Source organism: Oryctolagus cuniculus, chromosome 1, assembly GCF_964237555.1.
Source record: "Oryctolagus cuniculus chromosome 1, mOryCun1.1, whole genome shotgun sequence".
NCBI lineage: Eukaryota > Metazoa > Chordata > Mammalia > Lagomorpha > Leporidae > Oryctolagus > Oryctolagus cuniculus.
The window spans coordinates 28,992,334-29,013,190 of NC_091432.1; the positions used below are offsets into that span (position 1 = coordinate 28,992,334).

At 41.2% G+C, this 20,857-nt stretch overlaps 1 long non-coding RNA gene across 1 annotated transcript; it reads left to right on the top strand.

Moving 5' to 3' along the window:
* Window positions 1-9,819: 9,819 nt before the first annotated feature.
* On the top strand, window positions 9,820-16,217 carry LOC127492442 (uncharacterized). Its single transcript, XR_007921920.2, has 3 exons — window positions 9,820-10,207; window positions 11,461-11,603; window positions 16,109-16,217. It is a non-coding gene; the product is annotated as an uncharacterized lncRNA (long non-coding RNA).
* The last annotated feature ends 4,640 nt before the right edge of the window (window positions 16,218-20,857 follow it).

Consider the following 20,857-nt stretch of genomic DNA (forward strand, 5'->3'; position numbering starts at 1 on the left):
AGGATGGCCCAGGTGCTTGGGCCCTGCACCCCATAGGAGACCAGGAGAAGCACCTGGCTCCTGGCTCCTGCCATCGGATCAGCGCGATGCGCCAGCCGCGGCGGCCATTGGAGGGTGAACCAACAGCAAAGGAAGACCTTTCTCTCTGTCTCTCTCTCTCACTGTCCACTCTGCCTGTCAAAAATAAAAAAATAAAATAAATAAATAAAATAAAATAAAAAAATAAAAAATTTTTAAAACCATACATAGTTTTCTCACAGCACACATTTTCTATGAATTTTTTGAAGATCTGCCTTTTCTGGTGAACAATTAAGTTGGACAGCAGTGTTTAGAATCCAGGCTTCTTATCCAAAAGAAAAGAAGAACCTGTGCTCTTCCCACTATGTTAAAGTTTCCTCAGAAAAATTGCTAGGCTTGGTTCTGCTGGAAAATCAGAATTCACAGAAGCTGAGTAAATTCATGTGTGAACTTCTGGTTTGGGAAACTAACAACCCAATCATAATGCAGACCTACTGCTTCTGACTAGAAATAGCATAGACAGCAATATCTGGCAGTTAACACTAAGTAATCTCTTGTGGTTGACAGAGACAGAACCAGAAGTCCCTTAAGACTTCTTTGAGGTCAGACAGGAAAGAGATGAACAGGTGTCACACACGGGCAGACAATAATTGGAGAGAAGGTGTCAAGGCCAGTCCTTCATGGAGATGAAGTTTGTAGAGGAGAACTGAAGCAGGCCATTCCACACCTGGGGATTGCCCTGGGAGAGACATTTGCCCGTTAAGCCTGGAATCTTCTAATTGCCTCCTCAATTGGCTCAGAATGGATCTGAATATAAAATGTGCCTAGCTCTTTAAGACAAGAAATGATCCTCAGAATCTGAAAGAATTATATTTCATGGTCTAATGACTGCAGTAAGTTGAGGAGGAAGGCACTCGGGGCAAGGAGTAGGGGTGCTCAGACACTGCACGCACTTCCCCTGACATCCGACAATGTGTGAACTTACCTGATTTGTGACCACACACGATAGAAGTCAGTACACTGATTCTGAAAGAGTAAGAGAGCACTTTTTCTCTCCTACATCCCAAAATGTCTGTCTGCTTCATTCTAAAAATCTTAACTTCTGAGGTTCTGGTACCAGGAAACACAACCTGAAGGTTACGAACACTTTTAAATGGGTATACCCTCATTAAATACTGTCTTCCATCAATAAGGTGGATGGACTTGTGTTTTCCATTGGAACAGCTATGGTAAAGGGAAATATAGTACATTTGCTCTGCTTACAACTAAAATCAGAATTCTCATTCCTGAACTTAATTGGTCTCAAACTGTAAGATCAAAGTGGCATTTGTATACATCCTTAATGTGTAATACATATAAACACATCAAAAAGAGAAAAGATTTTCTATTCCCCTCAAGATCTTTTTAAGAAATTTATGGTTAAATCTTTAGAAACACTGACTCACAGTCTTTGAATTAGTGACTGGGCTCCCCCAACTGGAGGTTTAAGGTGTTGTAAGCCACCCTTGATGGCTGTCATCATTTAAATCAGTGCTTGTAAATAAAGTGTTTGATTTTTTCTTAATCTCCATAAGTAAAAGGATCTCATTAGGGAATTTTAACGCTATTCATTTTTCTCTTCTACTTCTGTTTGAGTTTGCATACTATTGATAATTTAGCCCTTCCTAAATGCTTTCTGAGCACAATTTATGTACTAAGCCCTGTGTTAAACTCAGTAACAACACCTATTGGAAATTTTGCAAGTTTGAATGTGTAATCATGAACAGGACTTTGATAAATTAAAGAGTATCCCAAAGAGGGACTCTGGGGACTGCACCTTGAAAACAACAGTTGAACTAATTGTAAATGTAATTCCAAACTAATTGCCTCATTTAATCCAATTACAAATATTTAGCCTGAACAAGGAAAAGCTAAGAGATTCTAACTTCACACATCAGATGGTCTCGTGCAGAAGAGATGTGGGTTTATTTTGCATTGCTCTAAAGCAGGGTTTCTCAGTCTTGGTTACGAACCAAGATAGGTTAGATAATTCCTAAGAATTCCTAATTCTTTATAGCTTAGATAATTCCTTGTTATAAAGGGCTACCCTGTATGTGATAGGAAATTCAGCACCATCCTAGGCTTCTACTTACTAGATATCAGTGGCATTAAGTTTTGAAATTCAAAAGTATCTATAGACAGAGTGAAATGTCCCATATGAGATAGATCATCCTGACTGAAGACTCACTCTCTGGAATCTAGAATGATGATTTCCAAAGGAAATTTCAAAGTAGATATTAAATTAGCAGGATATTAAATATTCCATTACCAAACTGGCTCCATTCTTAGATGTTTTTATAAGAGATGGAAAATACTGTACAGATATTATACTTGGGACAATTTAAGGGGGAAAAGTATTCAAAACTAAAGTTTGAACACAAATGGAATTGTGAGGCTACTGTTTTAATAAGCTTTCCTTGCCTAGAGGAATTCGACACAAGCATGGTTAGCATCAGCAGGAATAGCTGTAGAGAGTCTATGCAACAAGCTGGTGTTAAGGGGTGTCACTGCAGAAGCCAGTGCTGTACAGTGGGTTTATACCGGCATCTCATTTCAGCACTTGTTCAAGCCTCAGCAGCTCCACTTCCAACCCAACTCCCTGATAATGCACCTGGGACAGCAGCAGGAGATGCCCGAAGCACATGGGGCCTTGCACTTAAGTGGGAGAACTCCAGACGGAGCTCCAGGTTCCTGGCCTCGGCCTTGCCCAGCCAGAACCTCTGTGGACATTTGGGGAGTTAATCAGCACGTAGAGACTCTCTGTGTTTCCCTCTCTCATCTCTCTGTGTGTCTGTCTCTCTCATCTCTCCCTCCCTCTCTCTGTAACTCTGCCTTTCAAATAAATAAATTACTTTTTTTAAAAAAATAAGAGGTATAACTTCTAACATCTTCATAATTGCGATTCCTTTTCGTGGTTATATATGGTTTATTTGTTATTTATAACCCAAACACAGACACTGTTACCACACAGAATATCATTAATTAATTAGCTACAAATTATATCAGCTGTTGCCTTGAAGAATTGGGAGGCATCTATGGCCGTAATTTAATGTGTACCATTTGTTTTATGTACTGATCATCCAAAATGCCTAATCCTTTTTAGAATCTATGATTAAAGTCCATCTGCCTACTCTTCACATCACCTAAAAGAGTGGAAATTTTATGTCTTTCTTTTTTTCTGGCTCTGTCAGAATATAATGGAATTACAGAAAGTAAGGACAAAATCGTGTTCACTGACCACTGAGAGTGGATGTTTGGGGTCATTTTTGTGTGTCCAGGTTACAGTGTGTTTAATGTCTTATTTCACTGCTAATTATAAAACTATTCCAGAACGTTGTTAAATATGTTCACATACCTTCCAATACATAAATACATTTATTGGCAATGAGCCTGCTTTTTAATGCAGAGAATGAATCTGCTTTTTTTTTTTTTTAAAGATGTACTTATTTATTTGAAAGTCAGAGTTACACAGAGAGAGGAGAGGTAGAGAGAGAGAGAGAGAGAGGTCTTCCATCCACTGTTTCACTCCCCAGATGGCCTCAATGGCCGGAGCTGTGCCGATCCGAAGCCAGGAACCAGGAATTTCTTCTGGGTATCCCACGTGGGTACAGGGACCCAAGGACATGGGCCATCTTCTACTGCTTTCCCAGGCCACAGCAGAGAGCTGGATTGGAAGTGGAGGAGTCAGGGCTCAAAGTGGCGCCCATATGGGATGCCGGCGCTTCAGGCCAGGGTGTTAACCTGCTGTGCCACAGCACCGGTCCCAAATCTGCTTTTTTAAACTACCTAATCCCCAAGTTATTTCCAGGAGGTGAGAAGTTTCCCAGACTTTTCCTCTATACCTGTCCCCTCACCCCAACTCAGAGGTCACAAAGAAGCAAAAGCATTCAGGGATGCTTCTGGGTAATGTGTTGCTTAAGTCTTGATCATAGTTTAAATGGTTTTTCAGAATGGCCTAAAAATGAGCCACTTTTAAGTGAAAATTAGATTGTCTACACATCAGATTTTTTAAAAAAATAATTTAACCCCCAGAGAACTTTTGAATGGCTGAACAACTATATTATTGAGTTTTATAATGCCTTGGTTATTATGTCATCTTTAAAATTTAAAAACACTGGAGAGTTTCACTGACCAGATCTATCTCTCAAGTCAGAAGTGGTCATTCTTACAAAGTGTGGATGAAATCTATGTGATGCATTTTAAGTCTGATTGTTTGTTCTCATCCCTGAACCACAAGGTGTCTGTGGAAGTCACTACCAAAACCACTAAATGGTTCATTTAATAAGGCTTCAGTTATTTTCAAAATACTTAAAACACTGGGATTTGAATCATACTTAATGTCTTACAAAATGATGTTAAAATACATTTTAAAAACACTGGATTGAAACTAACATACCACCTTGGTGTACATTCCCTTTCTCCCATCACTAAGTCATGTGATTTGAACAAGTCATGTCCTCCTAGGATTCAGGTGGTTTTTTTTTTTTTTTTTTTTTTTTGGACAGGCAGAGTGGATAGTGAGAGAGAGAGACAGAGAGAAAGGTCTTCCTTTGCCGTTGGTTCACCCTCCAATGGCTGCCACCGCTGGTGCGCTGCGGCCGGCACACCACGCTGATCCAAAGGCAGGAGCCAGGTGCTTCCTCCTTGTCTCCCATGGGGTGCAGGGCCCAAGCACTTGGGCCATCCTCCACTGCCTTCCCGGGCCATAGCAGAGAGCTGGCCTGGAAGAGGGGCAACCGGGACAGAATCCGGCGCCCCGACCGGGACTAGAACCTGGTGTGCCGGTGCTGCTAGGTGGAGGATTAGCCTATTGAGCCACGGCGCCGGCCCAGGTTCTTAATATTACCCGAGAGTTCTTATTTTTCTAATAAAGTTATAGGGCTCCATATTCTTCAGGAAAATTCTAAAATGGAATAACTGTGTTCTTTTTATATATATATATTTTTTTTTGACAGGCAGAGTGGACAGTGAGAGAGAGAGAGAGAGACAGAGAGAAAGGTCTTCCTTTTGCTGTTAGTTCACCCTCTAATGGCTGCCGTGGTCGGCGCTCTGCGGCCGTTGCATAGCGCTGATCCAAAGGCAGGAGCCAGGTGCTTCTCCTGGTCTCCCATGTGGGTGCAGGGCCCAAGGACTTGGGCCATCCTCCACTGCACTCCCGGGCCATAGCAGAGAGCTAGCCTGGAAGAGGGGCAACCGGGACAGAATCCGGCACCCCGACCGGGACTAGAACCCGGTGTGCAGGCACCGCTAGGCGGAGGATTAGCCTAGTGAGCCACGGCGCCAGCCTCTTTTTTTATATTTTAAGATTTATTTATTTATTTATTTATTTGAAAGGCAGAGTTACAGGGAGACAGAGTTAGAGAAATCTTCCATCAACTGATTCACTCAGTCCCTAATGGACACAATGGCCGGAGCTGTGCCGATCCCAAGCAAGGAGCCAGGAGCTTCTTCCAGGTCTCCCACATGGGTGCCGGGGCCCAAGTACTTGGGCCATTTTCAATGGTTTCTCCAGGCCTTAGCAGAGAGCAGGATTGGAAGTGGTGCAGCCGCAAGCAGAGGTTTAGCCCCAAGGCTGTGTTCTTTAAAAGTAAGAATAGGCTTTTGACTCAGCAGTTAAGTCACTGCTTGAAACTTCTGTATCACATATTGCCTGGTTCAAGTTCCAACAGCACTTCCAATCCACCTTCTTACTAATGTGCATCCTGGGAGGTAGCAGGTAATGGCTCAAGTACTTGTGTCCTATCACTCACCTGGGAGACCCACATGGAATTCCAGGCTCCAGGCTTGGCCTGAACCAGCCTTAAATGTTGTAGGCTTTGGGGGAATAAATCAGTGAATGGAAGATATCTCTCTATTCTGCTTCTGTCTCTGTTTCTTTGCATTTAAAAAAAAAAAGCAAATATTTAAAAAAATAAAAGTGTAATTACTTCTCCATTTTCAAAATGTTTGCAATTGGCTTAATTTGCTGGATCCCAAATTTTCAATAAAGAAGGCTCTATCTATTTCATAGGTGCTTCCCATTCTGGGCTCTCCTCAATGAATTTAATTTCCTAGGACAGAGCAGACTATCCCGCCTTCATTTCCAAAGATTTATTAAGGGAGAGTACTTGGCTATATGAATTTCTATCTGTGACCATCATTACAGTGAAAACAAATTTCTCTTAAAGCACAAGCTATGAATTTAGCAGAATATAGAGGAATAAAAAAGACGACGTCACACTGACACACACACACCCACACACTCAAACACACATCCTTCTCCAGCACTGTTTCTATTTCCTTATGCTTCTGAATGCCTAAGGTAAGAATAAACTCATCTTTTGCTAAAAGCAAATAGAAGTTTGAGTAAAATGAACTGACAGCAAATTCATCAAAATAGATGTTGCGGCTGCTATATAACTGCTCAGCTTGACAAAACGCTCACTTTTTTTTGTCTTTTTCCTAAACTCAGTGTTGCTTCTTCACAGGTGTAAGTAAAAGCTTCTGACTTAGCAAGATTCAAGTGAAAAAGGCATGCGACAGGGGGCAAGTGGGGGAAGGGGGAAGCTAACACCTGTGTAGGATAGTTTCTTTTTTTTTAAGATTTATTTTATTTATTTGAAAGACAGAGTTACAGAAAGAGGTAGAGACAGAGAGAGAAGTCTTCCATCCGCTGGTTCACTCCCGAGATGGCCAATCCGAAGCCAGGAGCCAGGAGCTTCTTCTGGGTCTCCCACTTGGGTGCAGGGGCCCAAGGACTTGGCCCATCTCCTACTGCTTTCCCAGACCATAGCAGAGAGCTGGATCAGAAGAGGAGCAGCCAGGACTATAACTGGTGCCCATATGGGATGCTGGGCAGGCCAGGGTATTAACCCGCCACGCCACAGTGGCGGCCCCTTGGATAGTCTCTTGAATCTGTAAAAGAGCCTCTGATTTCTCCCCTCAAACCAAAGCTAAAGGTCAGTTTTAAAAATGATGCATTGACAATTAGTACTGGGCATTTACTGTGTGACAGGCAGAGTTAGACAGTGAGAGAGAGAGACAGAGAGAAAGGTCTCTCTCAAATGGCTGCTACTGCCGGTGCTGCGCCGATCTGAAGCCAAGAGCAAAGTGCTTCTCCTGGTCTCCCATTAGGGTGCAGGGCCCAAGCACTTGGGCCATCCTCCACTGCACTCCCTGGCCACAGCAGAGAGCTGGACAGGAAGAGGGGCAACTGGGACAGAATCCGGTGCCTCGACCGGGATTAGAACCCAGGGGTGCCGGCGCCACAGGCAGAGGATTAGCCAAGTGAGCCATCGTGCCGGCCCTCCTTATTTAATCTTAACAACAGCCTTATGACGGTCAATTGTCAACTCCAATTTATAAAGTAAGGCACCTGTAGCCACACAGATTTGCCACAGATCACACAAAAAGCCTGGCTTCAGTTTAGGCAGTCTTTCTCCGTAGTCCTCATTCTTGGTCACTAAGAATAATAAAATAATAATAGTAACAGTTGGTACCACTATTAGTCACTATTAATATTACTCAGTAGGCATTGTGTTACAATCTTTTTTCATTTGGTCCTCACTTTGTCCTTTCGAATTAAGGGTTAGTATTCCCATTATACAGATCTGAGGGGTTAACCAAACAGCCTGTAAATGGGAAAGAGTCAGTATAAACCTCTGCCTTTAAACCAACGCCCTGCAGTTTTATGTGAGTATGAAGACTGCCATGTTTTGTAGTCAATTTAAAGTTAAAACCAAAGGATGCTAGGAGAAAGTTCCAGTTAGCTAAAAACTAATCAACCTGCAAAATATGGGCTGCCTCACTGCAAAAAAGAAAAGAAAAGCTGAATAAGATTCACCCATTAAGGAACTTTATGACTGAGACAAAATCAGTGCCACACAAACGCAAACAAGACCTTGTCCCAGCCATGCTCCACTCTGTGTGCCGGAGACCTGAGCACCAAGAGCCAGTGACCTTTCTTCTAGATGATGTTTTTGTTATCCAGGATTTCACAAATTTCTCCCTAAATGACCTTGAGCCCTAGATCCACCCTCCCAAGGATCAGCCACCCCAATAATGCAGATATCCAAAGGGCCAGTGGCGTGGGTGTGAGGTGGTAAATGGAGCTTGGATATGTATGCTTCAGTGCCTGTCCTTGTGTGGAAAAGAATTAGAAGTGGAAAAAGTGAAAGATGGCTGGCCATTGGCTGGGAGCCAGAGCTCAAAGGGTGGTTAATATACCTTCATGTTTCAGCAAAGAATTATGATAAATTCAACAAGATTAAATTTGAATGTGGCCTTCCAGGATAATATGGAATTATATTTGTCAAGGGAGGAGGATGGATCATATTTTATGTAAGCATTCATGAACATAACTGGTAACTTCTAAATACCTCTGTCCTTTCAACCTACATTCGTGCTGTTGCCCTAAATCCCACAGAAAGTAATGGCAAGCCTAGGCCAACTCAGTTCTCATCCTTTTTTCTCCCACCAGAGGCAAAGATGCTGCTTTACACATTTCCAGTCAATTTTGATAACCTACATACTGTGTATACTCATTAAGTATACTCACAATAGTCTCAGCAAATCCCAGGTAATGATGATTTCCTGTTAGCCCACTCCTCACTGCTGCTGAGCACAAGGAAACAAAAATCACCTGACATTGTGTAGAAGTTGCTATTTACATGGCACTCTAGTGTTTACTTCATTGGAAACAGCTGTTTCTTTGAATCATTTCCATGTTCATTAGCTTGACACATAAGATTACGGTGTCTGTCTACATGATGCCAGAACAACCATACGATTTAAGTAAATTCAGTCTGACAGGCAACTTACTTTGAACAAGAAAAGAGTCTACTTTGTTTATTTTTAAATTGTTTATATGTATATGTATATACATAATATATACAAAAATATAGTGTATATATATATATAAGAGAACTTCCATCCACTGATTCACTCCCCAAATGAATGCAATGGCTGGAGTCGTGTCAAGCTGAAGCTAAGAGCAAGGAGCTTCTTCTGGCCTCTCACATGAGTACAGGGGCTCAGGGACTTGGGCCATCTTCTGCTGCTTTTCCCAGGCATGTTAGCAGGGAGCTGGATTGTAGGTGAAGCAGACAGGACTCAAATTGGTGTTCATAAGGAATGGCAGCATTGCGGGCTTAACCCACTGCACCACAATGCCATCCCTAAATTCTTTACTTTTAAGCTGTCAATTTCATTAAATTAACAGGGAAATCAATGATTCCTACCCCTATCATCCTTACTCCAGCCAACACAAATGATATAGTAATTTAAAAAAAAAATCCAGGTACAAATTTAAGCTATTAATTAACATTGGTCACAGTACTTAATCTTCATTAAGTATCTAAGTGAATGTTCCATATTGATAAGAACTGCATGACAATGCTACAGAGCATAGGTCAGAATGGCAAAGCCAGTGGACATACAAAATGTGTTGAAATAGACACGCACTCTAAGAAGCAGTTCTTGAAATAGGACTGACCGAGGTGGGATGATTCACTCCTCTCTCATTTGACATGTGTGCTCTCACTAAATTCTACATGCCTCTGTATCACATTCCTACGAACTTTCAGCATTCCAGAATTCTCCCACTGGTAAAACATAGGGAGAGGTTAATAACAATTATCTGCACCCTCATTTGGTGCCCAGGGATCTCGTGCCAACACCCATTTCCTCCTTGGGGGGATGGGCAGGAGGTCATATAGTAGGATATATATAAACATTCTCTGAGACTGGAGACCAGTTGCTTAGATACCGTATGAGATACCCAGCCTTGACAACCACACCACAGCATATAATAAATTGAGCATCTAATTGAAACCCATCTGAGAATCTACCTGATTCATTTTCCGTCGGTGGCTGCCAGAAGCAATATAGACCAACAGGAAATCATTAAGGAGGCAGCTATAGCAGAAAGTACTTGCTGATTTGGGGAAGGCACCTTTGAGAAGTGAGGCTCCTTCATTTCAAGACAGAAACTCCTGCTCTTACCACTGAGAGCGAGTTATTTTCCAACGCAGCCTATGAGCCACTTGGGTCATAGTACAAATTTGCAAGGCCGAATGCAAGGAGTGAATTTTACCAAGCAGTTCCCTTTCCCCGGCAGCAGCATCTCCCAGGGCTGCTTTGTGAGAGCACTGTAGATCACAGCTTGTGGTAGGTAAGGCCGCAGCCCAAGCTAAACGATTTCATTAAGCACATGCTGACTTAGCCCAGATTGTTCCCTTCGGGTCCTGGATCCTACATGGAATTGAATCATCTTCCATCATAATTACCGGAAGCATCGGAAGCAGCTGTTGCTTCCTCCCCATCGCTCACACCGGACAGCAGACAGCCTGAGGGTCCCATCATCTGACAATGATATGCTTCATTTCAATGTGCATGTCTGTGCATTCTGCTGTCTGAGCCAGGAGCCATTACCTGCCCACTTGCTATACAGCAAAGTCAGGAATGGCACTCCTACTAAACAGCACAGATTTAAAAATATTAACCTTCAATGAGATACGCATGATGGAATACTACTGTTGATATTAGCCATCATTTACCCATCTTCACTATATGCCAGGCACCAAGCTAAGAACTCTACAAACATAATTCCTCTCTATCTTCCAAAAAAGATGCCAAGATTAAAAAGTTATATCTTAATCCTCCAGGGCAAAGATAAGATAAAGCAGACCCTTCTCTCTTGGAAAGTCTATGAAATTAAGATAGAGAATACAGGTACAACAGATCCAGATATTCTAGTATAGAGGAAGATGGTTTTAGGCAATCTACGAATATTTGTTATAACCTACTGTGGTAGGTCCTATGCTAGTTTCCGGGGACACGATGCAAAACATGGGATTTTCACCAGAGGATTGCAAAGGAGGTGATTTTTAAGTAACATTTGAGGAAGAGAGGGATAATGGTAGGAAGAATTGAGGAGGGTGAAAGAGCCAGCTAGACACTGCCACAGTCCCATGGGAGAGTTTCATTATAGCAATGAAAATTTGCTTTGGGGCCGACCCTGTGGCATAGCGGGTAAAGCCGCTGCATCCCGCGCTGGTTCGAGTCCCGACTGCTCCATTTCCAATTTAGCTCTCTGCCATGGGCTGGGAAAGCAATAGACGATGGCCCAAGTCTTTGGGCCCCTGCACCCACATGGGAGACCCAGAAAAGCTCCTGGCTCCTGGCTTTGGATCGGCACAGCTCTGGCTGTTGTGGCCAATTGGGGAGTGAATCAGTGGATCGAAGACACACACACACACACACACACACACGCCTCTCCTTCTCTCTCTGTGTAACTCTGACTTTCAAATAAATAAATGAACCTTTAAAAAAGAAGAAAATTTTCTTTAAGGGACTAAAAAGAGAAATGGATAAGAAAAGACAAGTGAGAGAACTAAGGTTTTATAAAGATGTGCTTTTTCCTAGCCCACATTAGAAGAGAATCAAGAACCTTAGCCCTCAAAGACCTGCTCCCACATGGTTTCTGTGGAACCCCAGACACCAACTACTATGACGAATGACACTCAGTGTTTTGGAAGGCAAATACCAACTGAAGAATCTGATAACCAGTAAGTTGCTTTTCCTAAAAAATTGCACATACAGATACACAACTCTATCTAAGTTCTCTGATGTCTATCCATGTGCTGAGATTCTCAAGAGTAGGAGTCGGTCAGGGACAAAAATATTCTTTGAAAGAATTTAAGAAAAACCAATTTACCAGAAGATATGAAGAAACAGAAGCCCCAAATAGTTTAGAATTTGGAGGCACCTGTGGTGTATAGGGTGGATGTTTCAAAGAATATTGGCCAGCACCCTTCAGGGATAAAGAAGGGATTCAAACATGATTGACTGACCAAAGAGGAAGAAGCAGCTTTGGAACATCCTGTAAGATGGGCAGCTTCAAAAATTAAAAGGGGGAAAAAAAGGAAGTAAGGAGGGGGATTGAGAGAGGAAGTGGGGGGGGGGAAGTATGGTTATCTTCTTAGAACTGTACCTATGAAATACATGAAAGCTGTCCTGTTAATATTAGTAAAAACAGATGGGAAGCCTCAACAATTTTGAGAAAATAGTGCTTATTCGGTGAAGGAAGCCACATCCTATAAACTACCAATCACAGCTCAACTCAATTCACTATGGAGGCAAACGAGGATGTTGGTCTTTATTTACAAATACCTGGGAAGATTGCTAACTTGCAAAACTCATTTATTTTATTCTCCATTCCCTCTTGCAAAAGGAATATAGGAAGATGGGAAAGAACTGGAGTCCTGGAGCCCTACAGGCTAAATTCTACCCCTGATTCCCATTGGAATGGGTTGTCCAGGCATCAACAATAGCAAAACAATATAACTCTTAGAGTGGAATGAGGCTATTACCCTAATTTTAGTGATGAGGTGCTATTTGCCCAATGCTATGTAGCTAGAAAATGACAGAGCTGGGCAAACCCAGGTCTGCATGTCTCCAAAAACTATTTTATAGTCACACTTTACTGTCTCCCAGGCAAAGATGATTTCAGGCAGGTGCAACATTACATTGAAAAGGTGGGACAAGCAGAGAGTAACTTGTACACCCCATGTCAGTAGGAAGTAGCTCTAAGGACAGATCATCGTCCCCCTACCCCTCTTGAACTTTTGGGGCTAATGTAATCCCATACAACTCTTACTTTATAAAAACAAAAAGGGGGAATGTTAGTAAAATGGCACAATCTTATCTATGGCACCATCCTAGGCTCTAGCCTCTGCTCCATGGCTAGAAGTCAGGTGACCCCATGGCCCAACCACTGGTGTCAACTCGACCCCCATCCTAATGGGATTCGTTGTTCCTATTTCCCTGCCCACCCTCCAGCAAAAGTTTAACAGGACCTGTGTCGCACCCCGTCTTCGTGGAGGAATGACACTAAACCCTGCCTAGGCTTCATATCCGAGTCACGGCACCATTATGTCACTCCCCGTCTTCGTGGAGGAACGACACAGGACCCTGCGCTGTTTTTTCGTCTGCTCGGCCCTCCCCGGGTTTGCTGCTGGTTCTTCCCGGGTTGGCTGTCGTCCCTCCACCTCCGTGGAAGGGCGGTTCCCCCTGGCCACTTTCCCCACTTCCGCAGGGGAGCGGCACACCGCCGGCCGGCTCTCTCGGGGGCTGCACAGGTGTTCCTTCAGATAGATGTTCCCGGTGCATGTTGTCTCTCTCCTCCTTTATAGTCCTCTTCCGCCAATCCCAACTCGGCTGCCCACATGCTGAGTACGCTGCTCTCCTCCAATTAGGAGCAGGTCCTGCTGTTTATTGGTTGAACTGGAGGCAGCTGTATAGAAGCTGTTTCCTCCTCTCCCAGCGCCATATTGTGGGAGAGCAGATGCATAGAATAAGTCTTAATTCCAGTAACTTAGTCTAGTCCGAGTTGCTCCCCACAGACCTGTTCCTGAACATGTGGCTCATTCTCTCTCTTGCTCTCACTCTCTCTCTTGATTTCTCTCTTACACTCTCCTTCTCTTCTCCCTCTTTTCCTTTTTTGCCCCTTCTCTCCAGTCTGTCAGGTTTCCCCCAATAAACCCTTTCCCTTAAGAAGAGAGGAGAGGAGAGGAGAGGAGAGGAGAGGAGAGGAGAGGAGAGGAGAGGAGAGGAGAGGAGAGGAGAGGAGAGGAGAGGAGAGGAGAGGAGAGGTAGGACAAGAATCTTACTCAGAAAACATCTGCTCTCCTCCATACTTACTTTCTCCATGGAGTAGACTTGCCAGGGACACTTTCTCACTCTTTTACATTGCCACCAGGTAATCCTCTGGTGATACAAATCAAACTAGAATATTACCTTCCAGATATTGGTTGTCCTTGCTGAATGTTCTTTCTTTGTCTTTACAAGGATTGCTTATCATTAATGCAGAAATTCAACTACTATTTGTATTTATTTATTTATTAGCTTGATGCATGACACACACCATGCATCACACACAATGCTGTACTTGCAATGAAATCATCACTTCCGACAGAGGCAGGCAGTTCACATGCTCAGGCTAGACATAAACTAAGTGGACAAAAGCCCAACAATCTTGCATTAGTACCTCCAGCACTCTGTGCTAATCATATGTCCTGTCCTTTATGTGTATGCAGTAATCAATGTTGACAACAAATAAATGTGGCTGTAAAAGCAGAGGCTGAAGCAGGAGATGCCCTTCCTGGGGCTGCCTTTCACATTTGGCAAATGAAAATGACACAGAAATGGCCTTGTCCACTACTTGACCAGGAGGACCTCAGGAAAAGGCTAGCCTCTGCACAATGAAGCTTGTAAAAAGCAAATTGCTTTGTTTCCAAATATCATGTTGACATAGTCATATTATTATAAATTAAGATGAAAAGAAAGAAGAATTATGATTTCATCTAAATTCTCTTCATATTTATTCAGGGATCTTTATATGTTCAACTTCCTTTGCAGTTCTAGGAGCATACGGTACATTTCTGCATCAGAGAACCTGGCACACTCTCAGGGATATACCGAGTCATCAACGACAGTGCGTGATTAGGCATCAGACACAGCAGCCTGGGGCAGATAGAGCAGCATCAATACTTACTTATGTAGAAGTAATACCAAGGGGCATACATTTTAGAGTCCTGTGTACCTGGATTCAAATATTAGCTCTGCCATTAACTTGTTGGGAGATTTTGAGGAAGTCAATTTACTTCTTTGCCTTATAAACTGGTGATAATATTGACATGGATGCAGTATGTGAAGATTAGAGATGAGCATGGAATAAGCCCTCAGATGTTCAATAATGGTGATGATTCCCCCAGGAAACTCTCAAGAGCCATTACAGAAAGGGGCATAAATCTAAAGTCTGGCAGATAGACCATAAATGTGATCCAAAGACCATAAATAAATTACTAACATGATAAACCAACAATTCACAGAAAGGAAGGGAATTGCAGATTGTTTTATTGACTACTCAAAGGGTAGGTCATTTTAAAGGAGACTGGTTGCCTATCAGATCTTGTTCCCATGATGTTTCTGATGAATTTTCATCACTCTGATTCCTGAGAGCTCATCATGCCCCTAGTTCTAACAATGTAGTCCTTCCCTTGAAGACAATAAGCCCTTAATTATGGAGAAATTCGGAAGGCAAAGAGATACAGTGTCTCCACACTTACAGAGTTTTCTATGGAATTTCTGAGGATTTAGCCGGGTTCTAGACCCAGTCGGGGCGCCAGATTCTGTCCTGGTTGCCCTTCTTCCAGGCCAGCTCTCTGCTATGGCCCAGGAGTGCAGTGGAGGGTGGCCCAAGTGCTTGGGTCCTGCACCCCATGGGAGACCAGGAGGAAGCACCTGGCTCCTGCCTTCGGATCAGCGCAGTGCGCTGGCCGCTGCGCGCCGGCCGCGGTGGCCATGGGAGGGTGAACCAACGGCAAAGGAAGACCTTTCTCTCTGTCTCTCTCTCTCTCTCACTGTCCACTCTGTCAAAAAATAAAATAAAATAAAATAAAAAAGATATTTGTTATATAGTTGGATAGATATTTTCTAAAATACTACTGGGTCTAAATTCTATAATTTTGTATTCTATAGCATAATATGTATTAGTCAAGAGTGTTCCTACTTCCTGTTAATATCTCGTATAAGACTTGATCATAATATATCTCCTGTTACATGAAGAACTTTATTTGTACCTCTGTCTAAACAAAAGACTGAAATTCTTTGAGGGCAAAGATAGGATTTTTATTTTCTTAGAACCTAATCTGCTTCTATGGTAAAACAGGTGTTCAACAATCTGCTTATTAGTATGCTATTGGATTGCATGAACCAAAACACAGTGATATTGTGAATGTGATCATTTATGTCCAAATTTCCTTTTCAAGCTAAATATCATCTTGAGGGAAAGACTCGCTCCAGATTAAAACTATTAGAATGGGAATGTTACAAACTTAGCCATTACTACTAAATCAAGCTCAGAAATTTAAAATTGTGCTGCAAGGAGAAAAAAAACTGCAGTTTTTATAAATAAATTTCTGTGATTTTTATAGTGGAACAGACTATATAGATCACTCATAAATAACCAAACAATACAGCATTTCCTTCTAAAATTTTATTTATTTTGCAGCTTCTCTCACTAGTCCACTGGTGAATAATAACTCAATCTACCAGCTGAACTGCATAATTCCACATTGCTTCAAGGCTTCACATTGCATCCCTCACCAAAACCAATCACCATGCAAGTATACATCACTCAACTACAATATGATTAATAACTAGTAATAATAGCTAGTAGTATTGGTAATTATTAACTGAATATCCATAGCTCGACGTGGGTTATCTCATTTGCTCTTCAAAACTACCCTCTGATAGAACACTACTGATAGCCTCATTTTATAGATGAAGAAACTGAAACTCTAAGTGGGTCTGTCAGCCATCCAATACGCATGGGTACATAGATGTCTCAGCCCAACTTATCCACAGGAGATGGATGTAAGAACATGCCTGAATGACAACGAGCTGGTGACCACCTTCGTTTATTTTGTAGAAATTCTCTTAGCTGATATTGTTTCATTATTATGATATTTCTCAGGATCTGTATATCTTTTATGATATATCTTAGGATTTGTATATCCTAACAAAAACAACTCTCTGCTAGAAGCAAAGAGATGATGCATTTTAATGTAAAGTAGTTGTATTTGTTTAGTTATCATTTCATTTATCCATGAGCACCATAAGGAACAAAAATTTCATAATTTCTATAATTCCCAGAAAGGCTACAAGAGAAATACACCAGAAAGGAACACAGTGTAAAAACTGCATAAATCCCAAGTCATTATAGCAGAAGTACTACTGTCAGACAGAGAATGACTATTTTAATGTAAAGAAAACTATACTTTTATATCTAGTCCACCTGGTTTAATATTTATGAGCTTCATGTATTTGAGTTTGTGCCACCATAGTTCCAAAATCCTAAAGTGATAGTTGTTGACATTGAACAAAGTTTGTTGTTCTCTAACAATGATGATGGATGGACTTGGTTGTAGAAATCCTATCTTTTCATAGTAAGGTGACATATTTGGCTCAGTGACTCTTACCCATACGTTGTTTTTCTGATTATGAAAGTATTCATTATTGGTCTTTTAGCACTCTTATACACTCCCTGGACTTCCTGTACCCTACAACTAAATGAAGACAATTAGATCTAGTGTGATTGAACCTGAAAACATGATATAATTCACACAAACTCTGTTTCAAAAGTGCTGAATGTAGAAGAGTGGCAGACAGGAAGGATAAAAGGCAAATCAGCCTAAAAAATGTGGTTCTTAAAATTATCATCCTATGAAAAACTCTGCATCCTAACTTGTCCCTTTTTTGCCAAGTTTTTTAATCAACTTGGAAAAGTAGTAGGGGGAATGACTCAGGAAATCCTTAAATATGAAATAATCCTGGATTCTGTCTCTATATTAAAAACCCATGTCTGACAACCTAGTTCACAGAATAGAACACTGAGAACAAATGTTTTTATTCAATTTAGATAAGAATTCATATGACATTACCACTTATGACCTCATTTTATGCCTCCCTGTGCTTGTAGATTTTCTCCTCTGCCTTCCTGACACTGTCTCCCAGTCTTATATGATTTCTTAGGTCACATTTGATTTCTTTGGTTTCTTGTTCACTGACATGGATGAGACATAATGAAATTAAAACCTTGAACAAGCAAATGGGAATGATGCAGATATTCAATGTCAAAGTCAGCCCAAGAGGCAATCAATGAGTTTTGTATGATGTCAAAGTCATTAGTTAGAAATCTAAAGGGCAGGTGTCAAAAGTTCTTTAGAGTGGGTAGGAGGATTCAAAGGCTAAATCAGAGCAAATGAGGCAGTGGAAAATGGCAATTCAGGGAAGATATTCTGATAATACAAAAATTTTGGCAGATGGTGCTTAATTAATGACAATAATAACAGTAACACCTCCTATTTATTAACAGCTTATTAGGTGTCAGACATGGGTAAGCACTTTCCCCAGTTATGTGATTTAATCCCTTCATTAGCTCTGTGTGAGAGAGGAATTACTGTTGTTTTACAAGTGAGGAAAATGAAACTCAGAGATATGAAGAAACTGTCCAAGGTCACACAGCTCTTAAATAAGAAAGACAGAAATCAAGCCTACTTCTGTCAGACTAGAAAGCCCATTATTCTTAACACCATACAGAATCCTTTCCTTACTTTCACCTTATTTTCCTTGCCATCAGATTTGAATTGCTTCCTTTCAAAAACCTGTCAGTGGATGTTTCAGAGAGTTTTACTGTCCACTTTAAAGATTCAAAACTCTTCAGCCAAGTTAGATTCTGGATTTTGCTCCCTCCAAACCTGCCTACTCTTGTTGGCAACATTTATTTTTTTCTTTCATTGTCCAAAGTCTAAACCCAAATCCACATCCACATTAACCAGTACAATTTGCTCAGTGCAATGCAACGTTCTCATTTCCTGGCTCCCTTCATAATCTTTTTAGTGTATTACTTCTGGACCAGTTGTTCAGTATAACAGTATATAGAGACTCCAAGCATCTGCCAACTGCCTACCAGATGGCTAAACTCTAATGAATAGCCACTGTCTTATGGGCGACTGAGGATGAGCTGAATACTTCCCTGCTTAATTCAGAAGCTTTTCCAGAATTTCACATGATGTAAGCCTAAAATTCAATTAATCTGTAGGAGAGGTTAAAATCTTAATACAAATAAAGAGAATAAATAACAATTACCAAGTGTGTCTGAGTGCTTCCTATGTACTAAGCACTGCTCCAAACATTTCAGACATGCCTCATTTAATTTGCCAACAACTGAAGGAGGTAAGGGTAATTATGAACCTATTTGACAAAGAAGAATCTAAAGCATAAGCAACTCCAGTTACCCAAGTCCACACAACTGGAGCACAGTAGAACAGGGGTTTGAAGTCCGAGAAACTGATTCAGAGTTCCTGACTATTAACTGCAACACGTTCTGGTGAGGCAGAAACTTAGGCTTTATTTATTATTATTTTTCTGTATCACAAAATAAAATAAAAAAAAAAACAAGAACTAAAACATCAGGACATCACGAAAAACTGGAGGCCTCTTAGAGAAACCTGACTTGTATGGTTTTGTATGGTTCATTCATTGTGAGAAAGACAATAATAGTAACAACCAATTACTATGAAACTCTTCCTCTGGTCTGTGTATATATATATATATATATATATATATCTTTGTGTGTGTGTGTACATACATGTGTATATATATGTACATATGTGTATATATATATATATAGATATGTATAGATATATGCATATATTCTTACTAGGACTATAACAGCACATTCAGTAGGAAATCAGAGAAGCCGAAATGCCTTTAGTCCTGAAGAAAGCAGCAGCAAAAATCATATGACATTTCTTGTTTCTTTCCCCTCTCTCAGCCCCTGTGGGCGCCAGCCACTGGGGTAAGTGCTTCATAGTTGCATTCATACTTTCAAGTTAAATTTCATCTTCAGAAGAGTCATAGTGAGATAAGAGACACTCCCCAAGCCCGCCCAGAGACCAGCGCTGTAGCTTAGTAGGCTATACATCTGCCTGCTGCGCGGGCATCCCCTATGGGCAAGAGTTTGTGTCCCAGCTGCTCCTCTTCTGACCCAGCTCTCTGCTTATGGCCTGGAAGAAGCTCCTGGTTCCTTGCTTCAGATTGGCTCAGCTCTGGCCATTGCAGCCATTTGAGGAGTAAACCAGCGGATAGAGGATTCCTGTCTGTCTCTCCCTCCTTCGGTCTATAACTCCACCTCTCAAAAAAATAAAAATTATTAAAAAAAAAGAGCCCCCACATCCAGGATACCAACTAATATTTAGATAACAACGTGGTTAAATCTTCTAATCACTCTCTGGTTTTAAATGCCTCAACTTGGACCATCCATTGATTGCACATCACTCAGAACAGTTTTTCCTCCTTGATTAAAATTAGAGGTAGGGTCAGATTATTGGCTTAGCAGTTAAGATGCCAATGGGATGCCTGTATCACAAATCAGAGTACCCAAGTTCGAGTCCCAGCTATAACTCTGATTCCAGCTTCCTGCTCACATACATGCTAGGAGGCAGAAGGTGATGGCTCTAAGAGTTGGGTTCCTGCCACTCACATGGGACACCTGGATTGAATTCCCAGGTCCATCTTCAGCATGGCCTAGCGCTTGTCACTGTGGGCACTTGCAGAGTAAATCAGCAGATGGCAGTTCTCTCTCTCAGTATCTAAAAAATTTCTTAATTTTTAATGAGAAAGCAGTAAGCTAATTTTCATTAATTTCTATTTTTTATTATTATAATCATTTGTATCTTCAAAAGAGAAGTCAAATTATGATAAAAATATCTTAGAACTCAAATAATAAAAACACAACCAGTGAAGGAGATGTAAAAATCAGCTCTCCAATGAAATAGCTTATTTTATATCCAAGTCTGCTTTTCTTTTAAGTTTGTGCTAAGTCTACAGTAGCTGACAAATATCTTCATTCCAGTAAAGGAACATTTGTTTTAGGTAATATTCTTATTCCTGGAGGAAATGGAAAGGTAAATTCTGAAGTGAAGGATATCCTGGGGAAATAATTTGGCAAATGATATGACATTTTCCTGTTCTTGTTTAATATCATAAAGGAATAAATATGGATGACATGTAACCAAGCAAAAGAAAGATTCTTTGAATAATAGAATGTGAAATCAGAATAGTTCCTCAGAGATCAGCTGGTCTAACTTTTTTTTTTATTTGCTGGGTGAGATCTGAAACTTGATAAGTAAATTTCATTACCAAAGTAACTCAGATGATTAGTAGCAGAATTGAACTTACAGTGAAAACTTTAAAA